This window comes from Heterodontus francisci, unplaced genomic scaffold (genome assembly GCF_036365525.1).
Source record: "Heterodontus francisci isolate sHetFra1 unplaced genomic scaffold, sHetFra1.hap1 HAP1_SCAFFOLD_1289, whole genome shotgun sequence".
NCBI classification, from domain to species: domain Eukaryota; kingdom Metazoa; phylum Chordata; class Chondrichthyes; order Heterodontiformes; family Heterodontidae; genus Heterodontus; species Heterodontus francisci.
The window spans coordinates 95001-102500 of record NW_027142289.1 but is presented as its reverse complement, the minus strand read 5'-3'; positions in this window follow the sequence as shown (position 1 = coordinate 102500).

Here is a 7500-nt window from a genome sequence, read left to right as displayed (position 1 = left end):
GGCTCTACGGAAAGAGGGGACCCTCCCGCGTCGAGTGCCGGCGCACCGACCCCGCAGGCTGACCGGGAAGGTGAAGACTCACCCCGCTGAATGCCCGGCCCCGGGTACCCTCCGGCTCCGGGGCCATAACTTCGGGGAGGGAGGTCCGATCCCCGCGCGGTCGACGGCAGGCGGTAGGGCTCGGAGGGGCGCGGCCTGGTCCGCGAGTGCCCCGGCGCCGCCCCTCTGCCCGTCCGAGGGACAGTAGGAAATGGCCATACCGCTTTCCGGCCGATTGCCGCCGGACGTCCGGCCGCATTCGCTCGGTCTGCGCGGCCGGCGGTAGCCGGGGGCGAGGGGCATCGGGCGGTGGCGGAACCAGGCCGGCCCGACCGCTGGGGGCCGCCCGGGCGACGTTTGAATCTGTCGGGTCGGACCGCCGAATCCCGCGGGATTTCGGGATCGAATCTGCGGGTGGAATCGGCACCTCGTCCCGCTGTCCGGTTCCCCCCCGTCGACTGCAACGGGTTTCCGAGGCCCGTCGGTCAGGCGCGGTTCGCTCCGCAATCCGCCGGCCGATCGGCACCGGGCGGGGCTCTACGGAAAGAGGGGACCCTCCGGCGTCGAGTGCCGGCGCACCGACCCCGCAGGCTGACCGGGAAGGTGAAGACTCACCCCGCTGAATGCCCGGCCCCGGGCACCCTCCGGCGCCGGGGCCATAACTTCGGGGAGGGAGGTCCGAGCTCCGCGCGGTCGACGGCAGGTGAAAGGGGCCGGTGCGCCGCGGAAGGCGACAGCAGTCCCGTCAGGCTGCACCTCTGCTCGGGCGAACGGCGTCAGGAAAAGGGGAGAGCACTTCCCCACCGATAGCTCCGGAACGCCCGGACCCATTGGCCCGCGGCACCGGTGGCTGCTAGAGGGCCTCCGGCGCCGTCAGCCGGGGTACGTCCCAGGCCGGCCGGACGGCGGGCAGCCGGAGGCAACGGCCTGGAACGGAGCCAGACTTGAGTCGTTCCGTGCCGTGGGCAAAAAGGCAGGGCTGCGGGTCAGCGCAGTTTGGCAAACCTAGCCGCAAGTGCGGGAAGGGCGGAGGAGCACACGGACGCCGCCTTCCCAAACTGAGCCCAAAGTGCCCAGGCATGCCCCCTTGATCTCGCCTAATCAGTGAGCCCAAAATAATTTCAGAGTGTGGAAACCTTATCCAAAAAGGTCGAAAAGAACGGCCAGAGATCAAGTCCGAAAGGGGAAATCAGTAACAAGCAAGCAGAGTAATCATTAACCAAAAAGCGCAAAATTATGTTAAAAGTGTGAAATCATTAACCAAAAACTCGAAAATAATGTCCAGAGACCAAGTCCGAAAGGGCAAATGGTTAACCAGTAAGCAGAGTAATCATTAACCAAAAATCGCAAAAGTAAGTAAAAAGTATGAAATCATTAACCAAAAATCGCAAAAGTAAGTAAAAAGTGTGAAATCATTAACCAAAAACTCGAAAATAATGTGCAGAGACTAAGTCCGAAAGGGCAAATGGTTAACCAGTAAGCAGAGTCATCATTAACCAAAAATCGCAAAAGTAAGTAAAAAGTGTGAAATCATTAACCAAAAATCGCAAAAGTAAGTAAAAAGTGTGAAATCATTAACCAAAAACTCGAAAATAATCTCCAGAGACTAAGTCCGAAAGGGCAAATGGTTAACCAGTAAGCAGAGTAATCATTAACCAAAAATCGCAAAAGTAAGTAAAAAGTGTGAAATCATTAACCAAAAATCGCAAAAGTAAGTAAAAAGTGTGAAATCATTAACCAAAAACTCGAAAATAATGTCCAGAGACTAAGTCCAAAAGGGCAAATGGTTAACCAGTAAGCAGAGTAATCATTAACCAAAAAGCGCAAAAATATGTTAAAAGTGTGAAATCATTAACCAAAAACTCGAAAATAATGTGCAGAGACTAAGTCCGAAAGGGCAAATGGTTAACCAGTAAGCAGAGTAATCATTAACCAAAAATCGCAAAAGTAAGTAAAAAGTGTGAAATCATTAACCAAAAACTCGAAAATAATCTCCAGAGACTAAGTCCGAAAGGGCAAATGGTTAACCAGTAAGCAGAGTAATCATTAACCAAAAATCGCAAAAGTAAGTAAAAAGTGTGAAATCATTAACCAAAAACTCGAAAATAATGTCCAGAGACCAAGTCCGAAAGGGCAAATGGTTAACCAGTAAGCAGAGTAATCATTAACCAAAAATCGCAAAAGTAAGTAAAAAGTGTGAAATCATTAACCAAAAATCGCAAAAGTAAGTAAAAAGTGTGAAATCATTAACCAAAAACTCGAAAATAATCTCCAGAGACTAAGTCCGAAAGGGCAAATGGTTAACCAGTAAGCAGAGTAATCATTAACCAAAAATCGCAAAAGTAAGTAAAAAGTGTGAAATCATTAACCAAAAATCGCAAAAGTAAGTAAAAAGTGTGAAATCATTAACCAAAAAGTCGAAAATAATCTCCAGAGACTAAGTCCAAAAGGGCAAATGGTTAACCAGTAAGCAGAGTAATCATTAACCAAAAATCGCAAAAGTAAGTAAAAAGTGTGAAATCATTAACCAAAAACTCGAAAATAATCTCCAGAGACTAAGTCCGAAAGGGCAAATGGTTAACCAGTAAGCAGAGTAATCATTAACCAAAAGGCGCAAAAGTAAGTAAAAAGTATGAAATCAGTAACCAAAAAGCGCAAAAATATGTTAAAAGTGTGAAATCATTAACCAAAAAGTCGAAAATAATCTCCAGAGACTAAGTCCGAAAGGGCAAATGGTTAACCAGTAAGCAGAGTAATCATTAACCAAAAATCGCAAAAATATGTTAAAAGTGTGAAATCATTAACCAAAAACTCGAAAATAATGTGCAGAGACTAAGTCCGAAAGGGCAAATGGTTAACCAGTAAGCAGAGTAATCATTAACCAAAAAGGGCAAAAGTAAGTAAAAAGTATGAAATCATTAACCAAAAAGCACAAAATTAAGTTAAAAGTGTGAAATCATTAACCAAAAAGTCGAAAATAATGTCCAGAGACCAAGTCCGAAAGGGCAAATGGTTAACCAGTAAGCAGAGTAATCATTAACCAAAAATCGCAAAAGTAAGTAAAAAGTATGAAATCATTAACCAAAAAGGGCAAAAGTAAGTAAAAAGTATGAAATCATTAACCAAAAATCGCAAAAGTAAGTAAAAAGTATGAAATCATTAACCAAAAATCGCAAAAGTAAGTAAAAAGTATGAAATCATTAACCAAAAAGCACAAAATTAAGTTAAAAGTGTGAAATCATTAACCAAAATGTCGAAAACAATGTCCAGAGACTAAGTCCGAAAGGGCAAATGGTTAACCAGTAAGCAGAGTAATCATTAACCAAAAATCGCAAAAGTAAGTAAAAAGTGTGAAATCATTAACCAAAAACCCGAAAATAATGTCCAGAGACTAAGTCCGAAAGGGCAAATGGTTAACCAGTAAGCAGAGTAATCATTAACCAAAAATCGCAAAAGTAAGTAAAAAGTGTGAAATCATTAACCAAAAACTCGAAAATAATGTCCAGAGACTAAGTCCGAAAGGGCAAATGGTTAACCAGTAAGCAGAGTAATCATTAACCAAAAGGCGCAAAAGTAAGTAAAAAGTATGAAATCAGTAACCAAAAAGCGCAAAAATATGTTAAAAGTGTGAAATCATTAACCAAAAACTCGAAAATAATGTGCAGAGACTAAGTCCGAAAGGGCAAATAATTAACCAGTAAGCAGAGTAATCATTAACCAAAAAGCGCAAAAATATGTTAAAAGTGTGAAATCATTAACCAAAAACTCGAAAATAATGTCCAGAGACTAAGTTCGAAAGGGCAAATGGTTAACCAGTAAGCAGAGTAATCATTAACCAAAAATCGCAAAAGTAAGTAAAAAGTGTGAAATCATTAACCAAAAAGCACAAAATTAAGTTAAAAGTGTGAAATCATTAACCAAAAAGTCGAAAATAATCTCCAGAGACTAAGTCCGAAAGGGCAAATGGTTAACCAGTAAGCAGAGTAATCATTAACCAAAAAGCGCAAAAATATGTTAAAAGTGTGAAATCATTAACCAAAAACTCGAAAATAATGTGCAGAGACTAAGTCCGAAAGGGCAAATAATTAACCAGTAAGCAGAGTAATCATTAACCAAAAAGCGCAAAAATATGTAAAAAGTGTGAAATCAGTAACCAAAAAGCGCAAAAGTAAGTAAAAAGTGTGAAATCATTAACCAAAAACTCGAAAATAATCTCCAGAGACTAAGTCCGAAAGGGCAAATGGTTAACCAGTAAGCAGAGTAATCATTAACCAAAAAGCGCAAAAATATGTTAAAAGTGTGAAATCATTAACCAAAAACTCGAAAATAATGTGCAGAGACTAAGTCCGAAAGGGCAAATAATTAACCAGTAAGCAGAGTAATCATTAACCAAAAAGCGCAAAAATATGTAAAAAGTGTGAAATCAGTAACCAAAAAGCGCAAAAGTAAGTAAAAAGTGTGAAATCATTAACCAAAAAGTCGAAAATAATGTCCAGAGACTAAGTCCGAAAGGGCAAATGGTTAACCAGTAAGCAGAGTAATCATTAACCAAAAAGCGCAAAAATATGTTAAAAGTGTGAAATCATTAACCAAAAACTCGAAAATAATGTCCAGAGACTAAGTCCGAAAGGGCAAATGGTTAACCAGTAAGCAGAGTAATCATTAACCAAAAATCGCAAAAGTAAGTAAAAAGTGTGAAATCATTAACCAAAAAGCACAAAATTAAGTTAAAAGTGTGAAATCATTAACCAAAAAGTCGAAAATAATCTCCAGAGACTAAGTCCGAAAGGGCAAATGGTTAACCAGTAAGCAGAGTAATCATTAACCAAAAAGCGCAAAAATATGTTAAAAGTGTGAAATCATTAACCAAAAACTCGAAAATAATGTGCAGAGACTAAGTCCGAAAGGGCAAATAATTAACCAGTAAGCAGAGTAATCATTAACCAAAAAGCGCAAAAATATGTAAAAAGTGTGAAATCAGTAACCAAAAAGCGCAAAAGTAAGTAAAAAGTGTGAAATCATTAACCAAAAACTCGAAAATAATCTCCAGAGACTAAGTCCGAAAGGGCAAATGGTTAACCAGTAAGCAGAGTAATCATTAACCAAAAAGCGCAAAAATATGTTAAAAGTGTGAAATCATTAACCAAAAACTCGAAAATAATGTGCAGAGACTAAGTCCGAAAGGGCAAATAATTAACCAGTAAGCAGAGTAATCATTAACCAAAAAGCGCAAAAATATGTAAAAAGTGTGAAATCAGTAACCAAAAAGCGCAAAAGTAAGTAAAAAGTGTGAAATCATTAACCAAAAAGTCGAAAATAATGTCCAGAGACTAAGTCCGAAAGGGCAAATGGTTAACCAGTAAGCAGAGTAATCATTAACCAAAAAGCGCAAAAATATGTTAAAAGTGTGAAATCATTAACCAAAAACTCGAAAATAATGTCCAGAGACTAAGTCCGAAAGGGCAAATGGTTAACCAGTAAGCAGAGTAATCATTAACCAAAAATCGCAAAAGTAAGTAAAAAGTGTGAAATCATTAACCAAAAAGCACAAAATTAAGTTAAAAGTGTGAAATCATTAACCAAAAAGTCGAAAATAATCTCCAGAGACTAAGTCCGAAAGGGCAAATGGTTAACCAGTAAGCAGAGTAATCATTAACCAAAAAGCGCAAAAATATGTTAAAAGTGTGAAATCATTAACCAAAAATCGCAAAAGTAAGTAAAAAGTGTGAAATCATTAACCAAAAAGTCGAAAATAATGTCCAGAGACTAAGTCCGAAAGGGCAAATGGTTAACCAGTAAGCAGAGTAATCATTAACCAAAAAGCGCAAAAATATGTTAAAAGTGTGAAATCATTAACCAAAAACTCGAAAATAATGTCCAGAGACTAAGTCCGAAAGGGCAAATGGTTAACCAGTAAGCAGAGTAATCATTAACCAAAAAGGGCAAAAGTAAGTAAAAAGTATGAAATCATTAACCAAAAAGTCGAAAATAATGCCCAGAGACTAAGTCCGAAAGGGCAAATGGTTAACCAGAAAATCCGTCGAATAATGTCCAGAGACTAAGTCCGAAAGGGCAAATGGTTAACCAGTGGAAGGGCGATCAAGCGGAAAAATTTGCCCCGGTTACCCGGGATGGAGTTCCAGAGGTCCGGCCAGAGTTGTCAAATTCGTCCCGCTGATCGGACGCTTGTCATTCGGGTGGCTGGGGGTTGGCGGGGTATCTGCACAGTAGTAGGAGGTGGCAAGTCGGGACTTGGACGTTTATTCCAAGAGTCCACCCGAGCCTCCAGGTCTGCAGAGACCGACCCTAGCTGCCGCCCAACCGACTTTTAAGCCTTTTTCGGATGGGGATTTTTTCCCATTTTCGTCCATTTTTCGGGTTTTCTGTCGGGCTTAATAGGCGGCAGCCTGACCCCCGGCCGAGGCGGGGGGCGCACTCTCCCTTGCGTAAGGGTCCGGATTTGCCCCGGAAAGTGCCCCCGACGGCCTCCCGACCCGGGTGCCTGCAGGGCGGGGGAAAGGGTAGTCCCAGCCGCAGGAAATCATTAACCAAAAGACTTAGCCGTCGGGGCAGAGGCTAAGACCCGGGCTGGTGAAATCATTAACCAAAAGGAATGCACCCTTTTCCGAAAGTGCAGGCCGAAATAAGGCGAGCCTTGGGCCGGGAAGGCCAAAACCCCCAACTCATGGAAGTGTATGGGGTCGGACTCGGCGACTTTCCCGGGCCCCGAGTTGACCTTTCCCCACGGGGGCGGTCAAGTTGCTCCCGCCAAGAGGGCACGTTGCATTTGCTGCCGCTCTAGTCCCCGGGCTAGTTAATCAGTTGCCGTCGGAAGTCCCGATGCCGAAATGAAAAATGGCCGTTGCGGCGATTTGGCGCCTCATTTTCGGAAGGACTACCGGCAGGCAACCCGCCGAATTGACACTTGCGATTCGGGTGGCTGGGGGTTGGCGGGGTACCCGGAGATTTTCGGGAACTCGATTTTCAGAACTTTTGCTGGCAGCGGTTGCACTTGCAAAGTGGCCGAAGAAGTGCTCCCTCAAGGAAGGACCTTCTTTTGAAATAAAAGACCTTCCGAAGAGTGCCTGGAAGTCATTTATGAGCATTTAAGGGTAAATCTGGCGGACTTTCCATGCTCTGTTGCCGGCTCTGAAATATCGCACAGTTGGGTCTAGGCCGGTAGACTGGCTGTGAAAACAGACAAAGTGTTTTGGCGAGCGAGAGAAAACAAGGCCTTGGAACAGATTGGGGGGTGCGGAGGCACACCACACCCACAGGAAAAGAATTAATAAAAAAAAAACCAAAGTCTATGACATGTCTGTTGGTACAGTGAGAAAAGCAAAGAAGGGAGGCTGCGATGGCAGAGCAAAGCCGACCTTCATACAGATATACATGTCAAAGAAAGAAACTATGCCCGCAAAAGACTTGGTGCGAAATAACAAGGCTCCTTGTGAACGGTTA